This window comes from Apodemus sylvaticus, chromosome 13 (genome assembly GCF_947179515.1).
Source record: "Apodemus sylvaticus chromosome 13, mApoSyl1.1, whole genome shotgun sequence".
Classification (NCBI taxonomy): Eukaryota; Metazoa; Chordata; class Mammalia; order Rodentia; family Muridae; genus Apodemus; species Apodemus sylvaticus.
Window position 1 is genome coordinate 37146455 of NC_067484.1, and position 21794 is coordinate 37168248.

General features: G+C 40.4%; 1 protein-coding gene across 2 annotated transcripts in view; it reads right to left on the reverse strand.

The window, feature by feature from the left end:
• LOC127664066 (interferon-inducible GTPase 1-like) overlaps positions 1 to 21794 on the reverse strand; it is a 93809-nt gene that overhangs the window by 27400 nt on the left and 44615 nt on the right. The window lies entirely within an intron of this gene.

Genomic DNA, 21794 nt, shown 5'->3' on the forward strand with positions numbered 1-21794 from the left:
GTCTGCTCTCCCAGTTAATATCCTACACAGCAAATGATGTAGAACGTATTCAAGGCACCAGAGCTCTTTTTCTGAGGAGTCATTTTCTAAAGTACACACTCATGTCCCACCTGGATATTGCAAATACCTCAACTGAAAGGACATAAACAATACAATGAAGCCAAGCAAGGAGTAGCAGCAGACACATAACCTCCAGTGAAGTGACATAAGAAACAAAAGAACTGAGAATTTTCACTCCTTTAAAAGTTATTAATCCCACAGCAGTAGCATTTCGCGGGAGTAAGTTGAATGAAATCCTAGACAGAGATACTAAAGTGAGTATTATAAATACTCTGAAAGACACAAACAGATGAATGAAATAAGGAAGGAAATGGATGATATTAATAGGAATCTAACCATGGGACAGGAATAATTGAAGAAAAACCAATGTAAATGCTTGAAATGAAAACAAACAAACACAGAAAGTCATATAACTGTGGAAAGTCTCATCATCAGAAGGTACAAAGGAAAGGGGCAGGAATTGGAAACAATCCAAGGTCGAAAATTAAATAATAAGCTACCAGTGGGAATTCTGAGATATATGGGAATCTTATAGACACCAAATTTATGGGTTAAAAGTATAAAACAGCCAGGCGGTGGTGGTGCATGCCTTAATCCCAGCACTTGGGAGGCAGAGGCAGGCGGATTTCTGAGTTCAAGGCCAGCCTGGTCTACAAAAGTGAGTTCCAGGACAGCCAGGGCTGCACAGAGAAACTCTGTCTCAAAAAACAAAAAGAATAAAACAAGGAGAATAATTGTGTTCTAAAAGCATAGAAAACATTTAAAAATTAACCATAACAGATAATTTCCCAGAGTTTGGAAAGCCATAATGGACCCTCACCAACAGCCCGGAGGGCTGGCAGGGCAAAGGTACTGAGTAAAACAAAGAAGAGCCTCTCCCCATGTACTGCTGGTTAAAGGCAAGGTCTGAGATAACCGAGGGATGTTCCAGCCTGCGCAAACATCAGGTGTCTCTAGCAGACTACCCTTATCTCTTCCTTCTGAATCTGCTAAAGAATGCCTTTGCCCCTCCTTTCTTTGTTCTTGCCTTGAGGCAAGCTCTTCCTCTGAAAGCCTTAAAACCTGTGAACCCCGGAAAATTAAATGAGACCTCAACAATTGAACCTTGCTTGCCTGGTCTCCTTTCTCTCCCTCCGCCCCTCGTTGACCCTCAGGTAGCACCTCTTCGGAACCCTGAATAACTGGACCTGCTGGACGGGTCATAGTGGCGCCCGAACAGGGACCCGAAGCATGATCAACTACTGGACGACGGGGAAACCCCAGGAAGAAGATTCAAGGACCCCACAGACCTCATCACTCGTGCGTCGCTGGAGGGTTAGGTAAGTGGCCAAACATTGTCGTCCAATTGTCATGGGGAAACAATTATCAAAAGAGTCTAAAGAGGCTTGTTTCATAGGAGGAATCAAGCATTCATTCAGGGAGAGAGGAATAAGAGTTAAGAAAAAAGATTTAATTAAGTTCTTTTGTTTTGTCAATGATAAATGTCCTTGGTTAATTTTAAGTGGACCTGATATTCACCCACTAACTTGAGATAAGGTTGGTAAGGAAATTAATAAGATTCTGAAAACCGGTAAACCAGTGTCTGATACATTCTTTAGTGTATACTAAATGTAATACTGGATATTACATTAGTAGTGTATACTGGATGTAATAGAAAGTGTGAACGAGGACCCTGACAGACAATAGCTTTTGTCTGTCGCTGAATATTGCCTCTGCCCTTTGTCTCGGGCAGTTTCTATGACCTCGCTTTCCCCTAAAAAGAATTCTCCAAAACCTTCCTCAGCTGCTCCCTCGGCTTCTCTTTATTTCCTCCCCTGAAGGGACCATCCCCTGCTGATATGCCATTAAGTTAAGAGACCCCCCCCCCGCCCCCGGGGAGAAAGCCAACTTGGAGGAGAAGAGCTACAGAGAGCAAGTAGCCCTCTTAAAGGAGCTATGAGGGACAAATGGTCATTCTAACTTCAAGATCTATTTCAAAGTCAAATGCCTAGAAAAAGCCAGAGCCAAAACAAGCCCCTTGACTTTAAAATTTTAGAAGAATTAAAGTCCGCAGTCACAGCCTATGGGCGGACTGCTCCCTTCACTTTGGCACTTAGAATCTTCCGCTGAGGGCTGACTGACACCTGAGGAATTTATCCAGCTGGCCCAAGCTGAGCTTTGTCTGAGGGAGAAAATTTTCTTTGGAAGTCAGAGACGGCTGCTGAGGCGGCCGGAGAAAAACTGCTCACAGGCAGCATGTAAGACCTGGACTGCAAAGAAATTCCCCTCCTCCCCTCCCACCTCTCTCCACAGGTGTGTGTGTTCACCTAGGCATCCCTCTTCCCCCTTGTTAAATCTTAAATAAGAGAAAAAGCAGGTTTCAGAAAAGCAGTTTTTCCACGTGTAGGACATGGTATCAAAAAAAAAAAAATGATTGGAAGCTATTTCAAAACTCTCCTGGTGAGGACAGAAAAACGGGAGACTTTCCTCTCTGAAACCTACTGGAGATCTCCTTAGTTCAGGTTAAGATATTTGGATCTCTTTGGGACATCAAGTTCCCTCGCTGTCTGTTGTTTGTCTTTGGTGCACCAAAACTTGTTCATATGTGTGTCAATTTATGTTGTCCATTGTTTTGTTTGGCTGAATGATTGGTTGTTTTTATGCTTTATGTTAAAAAGAAAAAAATGTTATTTGCTGTCAGTCCTGTCAGTCCTAGTTTACACAGAGGAGGCTAATTCAAGGTGCTTCACATTCTTAAGTAGCAGTCAAACACAGCTGAAAAAAAATTGCCGCGCACAGCAGCCGTATGGTGGTGCATGTCTTTAATCCCGGCACTTGGGAGGCAGAGCGCAGGGCAGCTCATGGTGCAGTGCGGGGCACAGGCCAATAACAGTGGCCACCAGAGAGAGCCCGGAATGAGCCGGTAGCCCCGGCAGTGGCATCGTGCTCAACTTTTTTTCTCTTAAAGGGCCAATACCCTCCATTTTGGGAAAACTCTGGTTTAACTTATGAAATTCGTGTAATTGCTTTATTCTTGTTTTTAATTGGTCTTAATGATATAAGGTTTTACATATCTTGACTATAGAGTTATAAATTAATTGGTTATGATTTAAGAGGTATAGTGTTATTAAGAAAAGGTTAGTTTAAAACTGGTGATTCAGTGTCGGAGCCAACTTAACTAGGTACATGTGGCATGACACAACCTAGGAAATACAGGCCTCTAAGATGCTTCTAAATTGGCATTGTGTTTTGTGTGAATCTTGGCCTAGATATTGGACTTATAAGAAATACGATTTAAAATAATGTCTCTTCAATAAGTTACACTGTCATACATTCAAACACAAGATGAAGGACAAACTTTGCAATATGAAAATAATGTGTTTGCCATTGATTTTAAGGAGAAAAGATTGTTTAAAACTGGATTTTGCTTTAAAAAAATTGTAGTTATGCTTTGATATTATAGGTTCCTTTTGTTATTTGACCTTCATACAATGGGGTCTGGTTACAGGCTACTCCTTGCAGGACCGGTGGGTGTAGGTCTGGCCTTAGAGATAACTAACTCAGATCAGGAGATTTACATTTGAGTTAATACAAAGCTCAGAGCTGCCTCAAAGCTGTTCAAAGCTGCAGAGGCTTGAGAGATGCAGTTTTGTCTTGTAGGCCTCACTTAGAAAGTTTCTGGCCAAAAGAACATTTTTAACAGATTCATACAGATGTGGTTTTAAATAAAGTTCAAACTTAGATCTGTAAAAGGTAATAAGGCTATGTAGAAATTATGAAGACATTAAAATTTGGCCTGCCTACTACATACAAAACTATTATAGATTTAAAAGGATGGTTTTTTTCTTTGTGGATATTGATAATTATAAAAGCATTTACTTCTAACTTTAAAGGAGCATAAGCTAACTTTAAAAAAAAACCAATAAAAGATTTTCATTAGAAAATTATTCCTCAAGAAATGGTTTTCTCTTAACAATGGGCTTTTAAATTTTTTAAGAAAATGATTTTCAAAAGATGTCAAGATAAATGTTTTGCCTAAGACACTGCTTTAAGTTTGCCATTTAAGCCTCTGATGTTCTCAAGATGGATACAAAACAAATATTGAGAGACACAACTTGGAGAAAGCTACCATAAGTATTTGTCAACTGTTTGTGATATATGTTCACTTCCATTCCTTAACAAAGAGAACATTAATTAAAAATCTCTCCAAATAAGGTTTTGACATCCTCCAATAAAGAATTGGTGTAATAATAAAATGTTGCAAAATAAAATCATAAAAATATTTTTAAAAAAATATATTTTAAGAGCATGATAAAATGTTTGTTCCTTATTTTAAACAGCAATCAAATTGATTATTATTGTTAATGTATTACATGACAAGCCTTTTTTGACAAAATTAATAATTGTCATCTAAAAGATAAATTGTTAAAAATTTGCCTCTATACATGCTTTTATATTATTATAGATTTATACATGCATCCAATAAAAATGCATCTACTATGGGAGTAAAGCTCATATAATTAGATCACATGTTTATTCTTTTGAGTGTCCCCTTGCTTCAGTACAGATAATTGAATTGAGTGCTGTAGCTATTCTTTTTAAAATGTTAAAAATCAAACTTTTGATTTTTTATATTAATAATATACATATATAGCTCATGGCTTACAATTGCTTGAAATTTTTTCTTTTTAATTCTTAACTTTTACAATTATTTATACAAATATAATTCAAAAAATTAATAAAAAATATACATACGACTATTGACAGCCTTTCAAGCTTTCTAGTTATAACTGTTTTAACATAAGAAACAAAATATAAAATAAAATTAGTCATTACATATTTTTTTTAATACTAAATGTTCCAAATCAGATTAAGACAAATATTATAACTGGTTATTATAGTCAGTCATTTGAGATGTCTTATTAACAATTTGATATTAGTCATATTATTGAGATTCCTCATAATTTGCAAAGACAAGGTATTATAGAACAAGCCAATAGAACTTTACAACAGTATTTTTATAATAAAAGAGGGGAGAATCACATCTCTATATACCACAAAAATTTTAAAATTTTAATGCTAGGGATCTCTCTGAGTGTAGAGAGGAGGGCATGTTTGTGTTTTTTCTACAGGATGCCGAAGGAACATGCTAGCTGCCAGAGTATGCTGAGACAAAGAATGATGCTGATTATAATCATTGAAAATGGCCACAGCCCTCAAAACCTTTGGATGCTTCTTACTAATGCTCATACCACAGATAACTACAGACTCAACATCCCTCTTTGCATGGCAATTGTATTTAGCTGAAGATTAAACAAATTATAAACAGATCAAAGGAGAGATATTGGCTACTGCTGATTGCCCCCCCCCAGGGTGTCAAAAGGCCATATATTTAAATTTTACAGATTTTAAGTGTAGATCAGATAGAATGTGGCTTGCCATTTATTTTCTTTAAGACATCCACAGGCATTGCCTCCCTTGTTACCTCTCAACAGAATCGACAACAATATTATTTACTTAGTGCCGCTATTGATAAGGACCTGGCCGAACTCAGAGATGGTTTAGCCAATTTAAAAGATTCTGTTGCCTCCTTATCAGAAGTAGTATTGCAAAATAGGAGAGGACTTGATCTGCTCTTCCTACAACAGGGAGGACTTTGTGCAGCCTTAAGGGAAGAATGCTGTGTTTATGTGGACAAGATAGGACTGGTAGATGACAGTCTGAGGAGAGTAAAAGAAAGTTTAGAGAAACGCAAAAGAGAATGAGAACAACAGGAGTCTTGGTATAAAAATTGGTTTTCCACATCTCCGTGTCTTTCCACCCTACTACCTTCTATTCTAGGACCCTTCTTAGGGTTATTGCTGTTAATCTCCTTTGGTCCCTGGGCTTTTCAACGATTAACCCACTTCATTAAATCACAAATAGATTCCACTCTACCCAAGAATTATATCTTGGTACAGTATCATGGACTGGAGACAGGGGAAATGGTGGACCCCGGGAGACAAGACGGCTTGGCAGAAACAATTGCAATACCCTCCACGGAGAGGCTCAGTTTCAATAAGCTCCTTTAATGAGACTCTGTTTGGCTTCCACCTATTCATCTCTGGGCTTATCTGGAGGGGGAGCTGACCCAAGGTAGCCATCTTAAGGATGAGCAACTTCCTCTATCCCCTGACCAACCTAAGACACGGGGCCTTGAGGATGACAAGGTAACCCTACACCGGGTAAGGCTGGGAATAGGGAGGTCAATCCTAAGACAGAGACGGCTACACATTATCAGTCTGGCCCCCTTGCCCAGTATTTCTGCCCAGACCTTACCACTTCTAATATAAGGAAAGGGGGAAATGTGGAAAGCCATAATGGACCCTCACCAACAGCCCAGAGGGCGGGCAGGGCAAAGGTCCTGAGTAAAACAAAGAAGAGCCTCTCCCTATGAACTGCAGGTTAAAGGGAAGTTCTGAGATAACCGCAGGATGTTCCAGCCTGCGCAAACATCGGATGTCTCCACAGGATGGCTCTTATCTTTTCCTGCTGAAACTGCTAAAGAATGCCTTTGCCCCTCCCTTCTTTGTTCTTGCCTTGAGGCAAGCTCTTCCTCTGAAAGCGTTAAAACCTGTGAACCCCGGAAAATTAAATAAGACCTCGACAATTGAACCCTGCTTGCCTGGTCTCCTTTCTCTCCCCCCCCCCTTTGACCCTCAGGTAGCACCTCTTTGGAACCCTGAATAACTGGACCTGCTGGACGGGTCACCAGAGTTAGGAAAAGAGTTGCCAGGACAAATATAGGAGTCATTTAGGACTCCAAGCAGACATGGCCAGAAAAGAACTTCTCTCATCATAACTAAAACACTAAATATACAGAATAAGGAACTATATTGAAGGTGACAAGAACCATCATACAGTAGGTCATCAGAATAATACAAATTACTCATTGAAGCTGGAGCTTAAGGGCCTAGAATGAAGTATTATAAGTTTTGAATAATAATAGCTGTCAAGCCAGAATACTATACTTAGCAAAGGTGTCTGTTACAATTGAGAGGGAAATAAAAATTTTATATGATGAAAACAGAAAAAAAGAAAGAAGTTTTGACTGCCAGGGCAGTTCTACAGAATATACCTGAAGGAATTCTATGGATTGAAGAGAAGCACAATTCCACCATAAGACAGACAAGAGGAAAGAATAAAACTAAGCAAGAGAGGAAGAGCAAATCCCCAAACCCAACCCTGAAAAATCAACATAATGGCTAGAATCAATATATAACTTTTGACAATAATTCTAAGTATTAATGGTGTCAGTTTCCCACTAGTATTTGGATCAAAAAGCAGGTTGTTGCTTCAAAGAATCACCTTACCACAAAAGATAGAGATTGTCTCAGGGTCTGTGATGGGAGAAGATGTCTAAAGCAATGGATTTAGAACCAAGAAGGTGTTGCTGTTCTGATATCCGAGAAAGTAGAATTCACATGAAAGCTAGTGAGAAAAGATAAGGATGGCTCCTTCATAGTGATTAATGGAACAATCAACCAAGAAGACATTACTGTTCTGGTCAACAAGCCTGAGGATCTTGAGTTTGATCCTGGAACTCACATGGTAGAAGGATAGGACAGACCTCCACATGCACCTGTAAAATAAATAAGATCAATACTTAAAAAAAAAAAAAAAAACGAATTTCAGCAGGGCAGTGGTGGTGAATGCCTTTAACTCCAGCACTCAGGAGGCAGAGGCAGATGGACTTCTGAGTTCGAGGCCAGCCTAGTCTACCGAGTGAGTTTCAGGACAGCTAGGGCTACACAGAGAAACCCTGTCTTGAAAAACCAAAAAAAAAAAAAAAAAAAAAAAAAAAGGTAAAAGATTTAAGGACTGGAGAGATGGCTCAGCAGTTAAGAGCACCAACTGCTCTTCTGAAGGTCCTGAGTTCAAATCCCAGCCACCACATGTTGGCTCACAACCATCCTTAACAACATCTGACTCCCTCTTCTGGAGTGTCTGAAGACAGCTACAGTGTACTTACATATAATAAATAAATTAAAAAAAAATACTGTCTTTAAAAAAAAACAAATTTCAAATTTCCTTAAGAGACTCATATTAATTCCGACTTTCTTTTTTTCTTTTTTTTTTTTTTTTTCAGATTTGTTTTTTTCGAGAAACAGGGTTTCTCTGTGTAGCCCTGGCTGTCCTGGAACTCACTCTACAGACCAGGCTGGCCTTGAACTCAGAAATCTGCCTGCCTCTTCCTCCTAGAGTGCTGCGATTACAGGCAGGCACCACCACCGCCTGGCTAATTCTGACTTACTTTTTTTTTTTCTTTCTTTTTTTTTTATTCAATATAATTTATTTACATTTCAAATGATTTCCCCTTTTCTAGCCCCCCCCTCCCCGAAAGTCCCATAAGCCCCCTTCTCTTCCCCTGTCCTCCCTCCCACCCCTTCCCAGTTCCCCATTCTGGTTTTGCCGGATACTGTTTCACTGAGTCTTTCCAGAACCAGGGACCATTCCTCCTTTCTTCTTCTATCTCATTTGATGTGTGGATTATGTTTTGGGTATTCCAGTTTTCTGGGTTAATAACCACTTATTAGTGAGTGCATACCATGATTCACCTTTTGAGTCTGGGTTACCTCACTTAGTATGATGTTCTCTAGCTCAATCCATTTGCCTAAGAATTTCATGAATTCATTGTTTCTAATGGCTGAATAGTACTCCATTGTGTAGATATACCACATTTTTTGCATCCACTCTTCTGTTGAGGGATACCTGGGTTCTTTCCAGCATCTGGCAATTATAAATAGGGCTGCTATGAACATAGTAGAGCATGTATCCTTATTACATGGTGGGGGATCCTCTGGGTATATGCCCAGGAGTGGTATAGCAGGATCTTCTGGAAGTGAGGTGCCCAGTTTTTGGAGGAACCGCCAGACTGATTTCCAGAGTGGTTGTACCAATTTGCAACCCCACCAGCAGTGGAGGAGTGTTCCTCTTTCTCCACACCCTCTCCAACACCTGCTGTCTCCTGAATTTTTAATCTTAGCCATTCTGACTGGTGTAAGATGAAATCTTAGGGTTGTTTTGATTTGCATTTCCCTAATGACTAATGAAGTTGAGCATTTTTTAAGATGCTTCTCCGCCATCCGAAGTTCTTCAGGTGAGAATTCTTTGTTTAACTCTGTACCCCATTTTTTTAATAGGGTTGTTCGGTTTTCTGGAGTCTAACTTCTTGAGTTCTTTATATATATTGGATATTAGCCCTCTATCTGATGTAGGATTGGTGAAGATCTTTTCCCAATTTGTTGGTTGCCGATCTGTCCTCTTGATGGTGTCCTTTGCCTTACAGAAACTCTGTAACCTTATGAGGTCCCATTTGTCAATTCTTGCTCTTAGAGCATACGCTATTGGTGTTCTGTTCAGGAACTTTCTCCCTGTACCGATGTCCTCAAGGGTCTTCCCCAGTTTCTTTTCTATTAGCTGCAGAGTGTCTGGCTTTATGTGGAGGTCCTTGATCCATTTGGATTTGAGCTTAGTACAAGGAGACAAGGATGAATCAATTCGCATTCTTCTGCATGCTGACCTCCAGTTGAACCAGCACCATTTGTTGAAAAGGCTATCTTTTTTCCATTGGATGTTTTTAGCCTCTTTGTCGAAGATCAAGTGGCCATAGGTGTGTGGGTTCATTTCTGGATCTTCAATTCTGTTCCATTGATCCTCCTGCCTGTCACTGTACCAATACCATGCAGTTTTTAACACTATTGCTCTGTAGTATTGCTTGAGGTCAGGGATACTGATTCCCCCAGATTTTCTTTTGTTGCTGAGAATAGTTTTAGCTATCCTGGGTTTTTTGTTGTTCCAGATGAATTTGATAATTGCTCTTTCTAACTCTGTGAAGAATTGAGTTGGGATTTTGATGGGTATTGCATTGCATCTGTATATTGCTTTTGGCAAAATGGCCATTTTAACTATATTGATTCTACCGATCCATGAGCATGGGAGGTTTTCCCATTTTTTGAGGTCTTCTTCCATTTCCTTCTTCAGAGTCTTGAAGTTCTTGTCATACAGATCTTTCACATGTTTGGTAAAAGTCACCCCAAGATACTTTATACTGTTTGTGGCTATTGTGAAGGGGGTCATTTCCCTAATTTCTTTCTCAGCCTGCTTATCCTTTGAGTATAGGAAGGCCACTGATTTGCTTGAGTTGATTTTATAACCTGCCACTTTGCTGAAGTTGTTTATCAGCTGTAGGAGCTCTCTAGTGGAGTTTTTTGGGTCACTTAGGTAGACTATCATGTCGTCTGCAAATAATGATAGTTTGACTTCCTCCTTTCCAATTTGTATCCCTTTGACCTCCTTATGTTGTCGAATTGCCCGAACTAGTACCTCAAGTACAATATTGAAAAGATAAGGAGAAAGGGGGCAGCCTTGTCTGGTCCCTGATTTCAGTGGGATTGCTTCAAGTTTCTCTCCATTTAGTTTGATGCTGGCTACCGGTTTGCTGTATATTGCTTTTACTATGTTTAGGTATGGGCCTTGAATTCCTGTTCTCTCCAAGACTTTAAGCATGAAAGGATGCTGAATTTTGTCAAATGCTTTTTCAGCATCCAATGAAATGACCATGTGGTTTTGTTCTTTGAGTTTGTTTATGTAGTGGATTGTATTGATGGATTTCCGTATATTGAACCAACCCTGCATTCCCGGGATAAAGCCTACTTGATCATGGTGGATGATCGTTTTGATGTGTTCTTGGATTCGGTTGGCAAGAATTTTATTGAGTATTTTTGCATCGATGTTCATAAGGGAAATTGGTCTGAAGTTCTCTTTCTTTGTTGGATCTTTGTGTGGCTTTGGTATCAGCGTAATTGTGGCTTTGTAGAAGGAATTGGGTAGTGTTCCTTCTGTTTCTATTTTGTGGAATAGTTTGAAGAGTATTGGTGTTAACTCTTCTTTGAAGGTCTGGTAGAATTCTGCACTGAAACCATCTGGTCCTGTGCTTTTTTTGGTTGGAAGACTTTCTATGACTCCTTCTATTTCTTTAGGCTTTATGGGACTGTTTAGATGGTCTAGTTGGTCCTGATTTAATTTTGGTATTTGGTATCTGTCAAGGAAATTGTCCATTTCCTCCAGATTCTCCAGCTGTGTTGAGTACAGGCTCTTGTAGTAGGATCTGATGATTTTTTGGATTTCCTCAGTTTCCGTTGTTATATCTCCCTTTTCATTTCTAAGTTTGTTAATTTGGATACTTTCTCTGTGTCCTTTGGTCAGTCTGGCTAAGGGTTTATCTATCTTGTTGATTTTCTCAAAGAACCAGCTCCTGGTTTTGTTGATTTTTTGTATGGTTCTCTTTGTTTCTACTTGATTGATTTCGGCCCTGAGTTTGATGATTTCCTGCCTTCTACTCCTCCTGGGCGAAATAGCTTCTTTTTGTTCTAGGGCTTTCAGGTGTGTCATTAAGCTGGTAATGTATGCTCTCTCCATTTTCTTTTTGGAGGCACTCAGGGCTATGAGTTTTCCTCTTAGCACTGCTTTCATTGTGTCCCATAGATTTGGGTATGTTGTGTTTTCATTTTCATTGTGTTCTAAAAAGTCTTTAATTTCTTTCTTTATTTCTTCCTTGACCAAGGTATCATTGAGTAGAGTATTGTTCAATTTCCACGTGTATGTGGGTTTTCTATTGTTTCTGTTGCTATTGAAGACCACTTTTACTCCATAGTGATCAGATAGAAGGCATGGGATCAGTTCGATCTTCTTATATTTGTTGAGGTCTGTTTTGTGACCAATTATATGGTCGATTTTGGAGAAGGTACCATGAGGTGCTGAAAAAAAGGTATATTCTTTTGTTTTAGGATAGATTGTTCTATATATATCTGTTAAATCTAATTCGTCCAAAGCTTCAATTAGTTTCATTGTGTCCTTGTTTAGTTTCTGTTTTCCTGATCGGTCCATTGAGGAAAGTGCAGTGTTGAAGTCACCCACAATTATTGTGTTAGGTGCAATGTGTGCTTTGAGTTTTAATAAAGTTTCTTTTATGAAAGAGGGTGCCCTTGCATTTGGAGCATAGATGTTCAGGATTGAGAGTTCTTCTTGTTGTATTTTTCCTTTGACCAGCAAGAAGTGTCCCTCAGAGTCTCTTTTGATGACTTTGGGTTGAAAGTCAATTTTATCTGATATTAAAATGGCTACTCCAGCTTGTTTCCTGAGACCATTTGCTTGTAAAATTGTCTTCCAGCCTTTTACTCTAAGGTAGTGTTTGTCTTTGACCCTGAGGTGTGTTTCCTGTAAGCAGCAAAATGTAGGGTCCTGTTTACGTATCCAGTCCGTTAGTCTGTGTCTTTTTATCGAGGCATTAAGTCCATTGATGTTAAGAGATATTAAGGAATAGTGATTGTTACTTCCTATCATTTTTGACGTTATTTTTTTAAATTTGATTGCTTAACTTCTTTTGGGTTTGATGAAAGGTTTCTATCTTGCTTTTTCCAGGGTGAAGTTTCCCTCCTTGTATTGGTGTTGTCCTCCTATTATCCTTTTTAGGGCTGGGTTTGTGGATAGATATTGGGTAAACTTGGTTTTGTCGTGAAATATCTTAGTTTCTCCATCTATGGTGATTGAGAGTTTTGCTGGATATAGTAGTTTTGGTTGGCATTTGTGTTCTCTTAGAGTCTGCATGAGATCTGCCCAGGACCTTCTAGCCTTCATAGTCTCAGGTGAAAAGTCTGCTGTGATTCTGATAGGTCTTCCTTTATATGTTACTTGGCCTTTTTCTCTTACTGCCTTTAATATTCTTTCTTTGTTTAGAACATTTGGTGTTTTGATTATTATGTGACGGGAAGTATTTCTGTTCTGGTCCAGTCTGTTTGGAGTTCTGTAGGCTTCTTGTATATTCATGGGCATCTCTCTCTTTAGGTTAGGGAAGTTTTCTTCCATAATTTTATTGAAGATCTTTGCTGGCCCTTTAAGTTGTAAATCTTCACTCTCATCTATGCCTATAATCCTTAGGTTTGGTCTTCTCATTGTGTCCTGGATTTCCTGGATATTTTGGGTTACAAGCTTTTTGCATTTTGCATTTTCTTTAACTGTTGAGTCCATGGTTTCTATGGAATCTTCAGCATCTGAGATTCTTTCTTCTCTTTCTTGTATTCTGTTGTTGATATTTGCATCTCTGTCCCCTGATTTCTTCCCAAGGCTTTCTATCTCCAAAGTTGTCTCCTTTTGAGTTTTCTTAGTTGTTTCTACTTCTGATTTTAGATCCTGGATGGTTTTGCTTAGCTCCTTCACTTGCTTGTTTGTGCTTTCCTGTAATTCTTTAAGAGATTTTTGTGTTTTCTCTTTCATGACCTCAGCCTGTTGACCAAAGTTCTCCTGTATTTCTTTAAGAGATTTTTGTGTTTCGTCTTTCATGACCTCAGCCTGTTGACCAAGGTTCTCCTGTATTTCTTTAAGAGATTTTTGTGTTTCGTCTTTCATGACTTCAGCCTGTTGACCAAAGTTCTCCTGTATTTCTTTAATTGTTTTTTGCATTTCCTCCTTGTTGGCTTTTGTATTCTCCTGGATTTCTTTCAATGATTTTTGTGTTTCCCTTGCAAGGGCTTCTACCTTTTGATCCATTTTGTCCTGAATTTCTTTAAGTATGTCCTTCATGTGTTCCTGTACCAGCATCATGACCAGTGATTTTAAATCCAAATCTTGTTTTACTGGTGTGATGGGGTATCCAGGACATGCTGGTAGAGGAGAATTGGGTTCAGATGTTGCCATATTGCCTTGATTTCTGTTAGTGACGTTTCTGCGTTTGCCTTTTGCCATCTAGCTCTCACTGGTGTTACTTGGTCTTGTCAGTGCTGGACTCACCAGTGCAAGCTGCCCCTTCCCCGTTGGCCTCTGGTGCACAGCTTACACCCTGCACTGCCTGTAGACAGGGTGCTGCTGTCCAGGCTGTTTAGATCCTGAAGCAGGCACCTGAAGGCTCCCGCTGGGGCCTGCTGGATTCACTGGAGCACACTGACTTCTCCCAGTTGGCTGCCCGGAAGCCCCCGCTAGCCTCTTGAGGGACCTGGAGATGTGGTGCGGCCGCCCAGGCTGATCTTAAGCGGAAAGAGTTGAGCTGAGGGCTTCTGCCTGAGGCCTTGCCCCAGATTGTGTCTGTGGACCAGATGGGGCCAGTGTGCACCCCCAGGGAGTGCCGAAGGTGTATGCTGCTGTGACCTCCCCTGTGTTCCGCTCACTCTGCTAGGCAGCCGATTCCCCAACCGGGCTGGCGCACACAAGATTAGCCTGGTCGCCCAGGCCCTGAGTCCAGGCAAAAGCCTGGGAGGCCAAGGTCCGAGCAAAGTTCCCCTAGGGCTATGACTGTTAATTGGGTCCGCCAGGTGACCCGGATGGCAGGCGTGCGCGTCTGCGCTTCCCGAAAGCACCGGGAGAGTCTGCTGTGCTAACAATCTCCTGGGCGGGTTGACACACAGATGGCCCACCAAGCCGCCCAGTTCTTGGGGTCAGTCCTGTGCCTTTTGGGGCCTAGACCCCCGTTTTGTTAGCCTCAGGCTACAGTTGTTAGCCGTCTTTGCCCTCCCGAGCACTCTGGGTCCTGTAGGCAAAATGGCGGCGCGTGCGCCGGCCAGGGCAAAAAAACCTCCTGGCTGGGTTGGCACCCTGATGGTCACCGGAACAGCCTAGGGCCTGGGTGCAGGCCAACGCCCGTCGGGCTCAGACCCCTGCGGTGTTGGCCTCGGATTATGTTTGTGTATTATGTTTCATAGCCCAATCCATTGCAACACTGCTTGATTTAAATGCCTGTGGGGCGCTAGCAATGCCGGCTCCGACGCTCGCGCGGGTCTGCTCGCAGGCAGGGACGACGGGCTCGTCTGCGGTTCAGCGCTCTCCACAACCGTCTTCTCCCCTTTTCTTCCCTCAACCGTCTCCCGCGGTGCCAACCGCTCAGGGAGCTGCGCAGCTGAGCTACTGGCGAGGGGGGCTCTGACTTACTTTTAACCATTTAGAAAAAGATGTGAATACTGATTTGCTCTGCAAGGTGATTTTGAATGCCAAAGAACCATTTCATTGATATTATCTGTCAGGGTTCTGATACTGTGTAATCCACATTTTATCACTATTGTTAGCAGGACAGATGTGGCAATTAAATAGTATGAGTACAGAATTCCAGAATAGTCAGATTATTGGGTTCCTGAAACCTGCAAGCTGTCACCAGGGGAGGTGTGTGGTTTGATGGTAGGTGCTCATCTAGCATGTATGGTTGGAGCCCTGGCTTCACAAATAAGTGAATAAACATCCTACTGAAGAATTAGCTCACCTCTTTAATAAGTTTACATATTAATGCTCTTATATAGTAGAATTAAAACTAATCTGAATATTAAATTTTTTTTTGAGAATGTACTTCATTCCATTCACAATGGCTAAGATAAAGCAAGACACGTGACAACAAATTCTGGTAAGGATGTGTGGAAAGAGTAACACTTACCTGTTCTGCTGAGAGTGCAAATCTGTGGAACCACTATAGAAATCAGTTTGGAGTATCTGCAAAAAGTAAAAACTGGACTACCATATAATCCAGGCATATTGTCTCCACTGTATATACAAAAGATTCCATTTTTTTCTGCCAGAGACACTGCACATCCATCCCCACCACTAGGCTGTTGGCATCTCCATTAGGAGCTGGAATTAGGCTGCAGGTCCATCAGGTGATGGATGGATAATGAAAATGTGGTTCATCTACAGAATGGAAATTTATTCATCTGTAAAGACAATGAAATTATGAAATTGTTGGCAAAATATTATATTGAATGTGGTAACCCTGGCTGAGAGAGATAGACACTGCACATTCTCCCTCATACGTGAGCTATAGCTGTAAACTTTTAGATTTATGTGTTTAATTTGGAGTACCTTAAGACCTCAGAACCTAAAGTATGTCCATGGGAGGCAAGAGAAGAGCTTTGAAGGGAAGAATGTATATGATATAAAAGTAGATGGGGAGGAGAAGATCTTGGAAATTAAAGGTTTATGCAGGAATAGGAGTCGAGGAGAAGAAGAGAAGAAAGGGGAGAGATGGGTTAACCACAATTAAAAATATGTGAAAATCCTCTATGGAAAGCCACTACTTGTAAGACAATTACCTGAAAAGGAGGGGTTTGAACATAGATATCTTGTATATGCTGATAATGAAACCATGAGGTGACAACATAAGCTATTGCTATTGCTTTTCATTGCTTGCCAGATTAGATAGTAAGATCTCATTGAAGACACAACACAGTTTGGTTGTAGGAGAAAGAACAATGAAGTTTGAACTGATCTGAAAACTTACTTTCTAGTGACCAGTTTTCTTAGTGCTGCAAGGTGCTATGTAGGCCACTGGGATAGAAAAGACATTAATGGTATTCCTACCGCCAAATCTGCATAGGTATAATACTGACACTGCAGGCAAGATGTTCTCATTGGTAAATAATGGCATCAAGGTGATGGGTACAACCAATTTCTGTTGGGTTGGCGTTGAGGCCTACTCCTCAGGAAGAAACTCACCCTCGTACTGTCAAATGTCTATGGCCCAGGGCAACACAGGCCATTAGGGAAACCTACTAATTTTTTGGCTAAATGACAAACTGCCTTCTAAATGTGTATCTTTATACCCATCGATTAATGCTGCCCTTAGCCTTGCCTGGAGAAGTTTCCCATTGAGTTGGTTAGCAATTGGTGCCGAGACTCATGACTGGTTGAAGTTCTGTGAATTCGTGTTGATCTAGAATTCACCTACAAATGAGATATCTGTATCAATGCCTTTCCTCAGTGCTCAGGGAACATGTCATAGGAGAAGCAGAAGGAATGGAAGAACTGGGGTTTTGTGAGTAATGTTGTCAAAGTTGTCTTGGAGCATGACATGGCTACTGTATCCATGATTTCACTGTGGATATGAGAATCAGCAAGGACAGTGACTATTCCAGCAGACAGTACTAGGCACTAATAGGACTCAGCAGCTTATCAAAATTAAAGAAGAGGAGGACATGTTGGTGGTACTTGGGGAAGAGGAGAGAGGAATTGTGGGTGCACCCGATCTAGGTGTCTGAATGAAAATGTCACAGAATATATGAAGCCTCTGTTATATATTTAGTTCAGAGCTGCCGAGTTGGCCCAGGGAGTAAATCCACTTGCTGCCAAGCCTGATGACTTGACTTCATCCATCAGATTCATGGTGGACATAAGGAACTGATTCCCACAAATTGCTGATGAATAAGAGTCACAAAAATTTTGGTAAAGTATGCTAGTTGCTTCAATAATAAATGAATGTGATAATGGAAGTAGGCAAGGAAAATAAAAAATGGGAGAAATACAGTCAAATATATGAAGGGACAGAGGAGAGAGCAGAGGCATTATACAAAGGAAGGGAGAAAAGCAAGAGCTTAGGGAAAAAAAAACTAAAAATGTCCTAACTGTATGAAAATTTACAACCAAATCATAAACATTGTGACCTTCCCACCAGCTTTGAGTTGGCAAAACCCCAGAGGGGTTTTTACACCTTGCTGGGGCCAGCTTCTGGCCTTACTGCATTTGCATTTCCCTGCCAGAGCCTTGAGGAGTTGACTGCCTACAAAGTTTACTTTGCAAAAAAAAATCTAGCAGGAACAAAGCAAGGGAACTCAGCTGAAACTAAGGATGGATTTTTGCCTATACAAACTCAGAACTGAAAAGTAAACTTTGAGCCTTGGTCAGAAATTTTGTTTTGGCTCCTTCTTTCTCTTGCCCGCTTGTCCTTTCTATTCTATCCCCAGTTCTCCTTCCAGGTGACCTTGGTTCCCTTAGCCGCAGGCAGTTACACATATAAGGAGAATAAATAAAAACACACTACTTTTAAAAAAGAAAAAATATTTTATTTTATGTGTATTAGTGTTTTGCTTGCATGTGTGTTCGTTTGTGTGTGTGTGAGTGTGTGTGTGTGCTTGCAGTGGCCACACGAGGGCATCAGATCCTCCTGGAACTGGAATTAGAGATGCTTGTGAACAGACATGTGGGTTCTGGGAACAAACCCCAGGCCTCTGGAAGAGCAACTTATACCATGTTTATTAAGATTTAAGCAGGGATGAGAGTTGGGGATAAGTGGAGAAAAAGGGGTGCAGTAGAAGTATCCCAAATGAAAACCTCTGTTGAAACCTATTACTTGTAAAAACTCTATGGAAACCTGCTATTGAAAACATAACCAAAGAGCAAAAGTATGAACATAGATCCTGTGCACCTGTGGACAATGAAATCATAAGACTTCTACACAGACTGTTGCCACTGCTTGGGGTCGTTTACCAGAAGTAGGTTGTAAGACCTTTCACTGGTCTCTCTTGGCATAATGTTATAAGCGGACTGTGTAAAGATTATCTTTGTATTATTCAAATGCTGACTTTCTCCCCCCATATCTTGTTGCAATCTGGACATGACATTGTAACGCTTGTTCTAAGAATCTCCTGTCTCAATGTTTTGTAACATCACTCGAATTTATCCTCTGATTTTTCAATAAAAGACGATCGGCTAATGACTGAGCAGGGGAAAGGACCGGGCTGGATTAACACTTCCAGGAAGGGAAGGGGTAGAGAGAGGAAAAGGAAGGAGTCACCAGATGGAAACGGTCTAGGAGATAGTATGAGACCACGGCTGGAACAGAGAGAGCCAGATAGATATTAAAATGCAAATATCTGGGGGATTTTGGCTGGGAAGTAGTCAGATTAGTTTAGAGAACTAAAATAGATTAACAACTGCTCAGGTATTGTATCATAAAGTTTATCAAATAAATCTTATAGTCTCTGTCTCATTTATTTGGGTGTTAGCTGAGATAAAGAGAAAACTATCATTTATAAAATTGCAATAACAAGCATCCAAATCTTTTTTTAGGTTTTAAAAGAATTTTCATATAAATATATAACTTATTGTGCATAAAATATTTTCTTTGTGTGTGCGTGTATGTGTGTCTGTGCACTCACTCATATGTGCAAGTGTGGAGGCCATCAGTTAATGTCAGATGTTATCCTTTATTGGTCTCTACCTTATTGTCTTGAGACAGGGTCTCTCAAGAAGTCTTGAGCTTCTGTTTCAGGTAGACTGGGTAACCAGCAAGTCACCCAGCACTGGGGTTACAGAAACATGCCATCATGCTTGGGTTTATGTGGGTGCTGTGGACTTGATCAGGTCTTTAGGTTTGCACACCACACACTTTACCCACCTTTTTTTTATTGGATAATTTATTTATTTACATTTAAAATGTTATCCCCTTTCCTGGTTTTTCAGCTGGAGCCATGAGTCACTCCATATGTAGTCTTTAGTTGGTGGTTTAGTCCCTGGGAGCTTTGGGTTCTGGTTGGTTGATATTGTTGTTCTTCCTATGGGGTTGCAAATCCCTTCTGCTCCTTCAGTTCTAACTTCTAGATTGAGGTCCTTGTCCTTTGTCCAATGGTTGGCTGTGAGCATCTGCCTCTGTATATGTCAGGCTCTGGCCAAATCTCTCAGAAGACAGTTATATCAGGCTCCTGTCAGCAAACGTTCAATAGTGTCTGGCTTTGGTGTCAATATCTGGGATGGATCCCCAGGTGGGGCAGTCTCTGGATGGCCTTTCCTTCAGTTTCTGCTTCACACTTTGTCCCCATATTTCCTTTAGACAGGAGCCCTTTTGGGTTAAAAATTTGGAGATGAGTGGGTGGCCCCATCCCCCAACCAGGGGCCTTGCCTAACCTCTGGATATGCTCTCTACAGGTTCTCCCTCCTCTTTGTGGGACATTTCAGCTAATCTCATCCCTGTTGGGTCCTGGGAGCCTCTTGCTTTCCTGGTGTGCTGGTGGCCAACCCCAGGCCCCCACCTCCCATTGCTACATACCTCTGTTCAAATTCCTGACCCTCTGAATATCATCCCTATCTCCTCCTATACCCAATTCTTCCCCATTTCCCCACTCCCCTTCCTTGTTTCTTCCCAAGTCTAATCCCCCTTCTAAGAATGACTGAAGCATCCACACTTTGCTCTTCCTTCTTCTTGAGCTTCATATAATCTGTGAATTATATCTGAGGTTTTGGTTTAATATCCTCTTATCAATGAGTGCATACCATGTGTGTTCTTTTGTGACTGGGTTACCTCACTCTGGATATTTTCTAGTTCCATCCACTTGCCTAAGAATTCCATGAAGTCATTGTTTTCTAATAGCTGAGTAGTACAACATCTTTTTTAAACGAAAAAAAAAATGAGACAAGCTAAAGGTAAAATACTACTAAAGAAAAGCAGAATGGAAATAGGGTGTGATATACTAGAGTAAAAAAAAATGATTTCACATAATGAAAAAAAACCCAAATTAGATAAACACTTGAGAGGTGGGGCTGGAGAGGTGGCTCAGGTTTCATGAAAATATATTGCTCTTTCAGAGGAGCAGGGTTTGCCTCCCAGCACCCACATCAGGTTACTCCCACAATCTGTAAATCCAGCTGTAGGGGATCTGATGCCTCTGGACTCTGCAACCCTGACATATGATACATACCACTCAAACACACATGCACAATATTAAGAAAATAAAACACATCTTAAAATAACAAATGAGGACACTTAAAGTTAAAACCCTAAGTAAACTACAACCAAAGTACATATAATAGTAAAAGTATAAGAATAAAAAAACTTGAAACAGGGGACATAGATGATTAGGTGTTGTGCGTATCTTTGAAGGGGTTTGTATGACCCTATCCCTTTTATTGCTTTTGCTACCTGGGTGTGGGGTGAACAAATGACTTGGCTACATGTTGACCACCCATGATATCCAACAATATTGTGAAAGACCTAAATCAATAGATCTGCCCAATTATGTCATGGAAACTCTGAAACCCTAAGCCAATATAACTTTGTAGCTTAAAAGTTTTTTTCATATACCAGCTGTTTGGGTATGGTAAAAGAAAACTGATATTTTTTGGTCCAGGCATTTTGGATAAGGAATATTCAACCTTTATCTTAATTAAACTGTAAAATAATTTGAGATTTTTTTTCTTTGTAAACAGGTATCTTAGATTCAATAATTTTCATTACATTACTATTATGTGAAATAAATTTATTAACAACTAAGATCCCTTTGTATAATATTGGGAGTTTTTGAAAGGTTAAGATTGCCAGCAGAGGTCATGAGGCTGACACAATGGCAGGAGTGATGCTTTCATAGAAAGATCAAGAACATCCACACATGCAGGAAATAAAGTCAAGAGTGGACATGAGGATGATTGATCTTCCCAAGGATCTGAACATGACTGCAACTGGATCTTAGATCTGGATCTCCAGATGGTGTACTGGAAATGTCAAATACCAACAGCAGACACTCTTTGTAACCAACAATTTATTAAGTATTATAGTAGTTCTTCATGATCATAATCAAGATAGGTAGTGATAGAAAGAAAGACCTCAGGGTTCTTAACCAGTCCTGGGACAGAATTATAGATCTTCTTTATTGTCTCTAGAAGAATTCAGATAGGTATTTTAGGAATTGATTGGTTAATAGCAAACTTGGGATTGGGGGTTATGGTTTCTTTTACTTTGGTTCTTAAAGTCTTCTTGTTGATAGAATCTGTAAGTTATCCTAGTCATTTTCTAACACAGGCTTAATGAGGATAAGAAGAAATGTTCAGGTGTGTGTGTGTGTGTGTGAGTGAATGTGGTGTGCTATGTGTATGTGTTCAAGCATGCATGTAGAGTTCAAAGACAGAGAACAAGATATTAGGGAATGTAGAGGGTTGAAGAGAGATTGGGGATTATCAAATTCTGACATAGTATTACC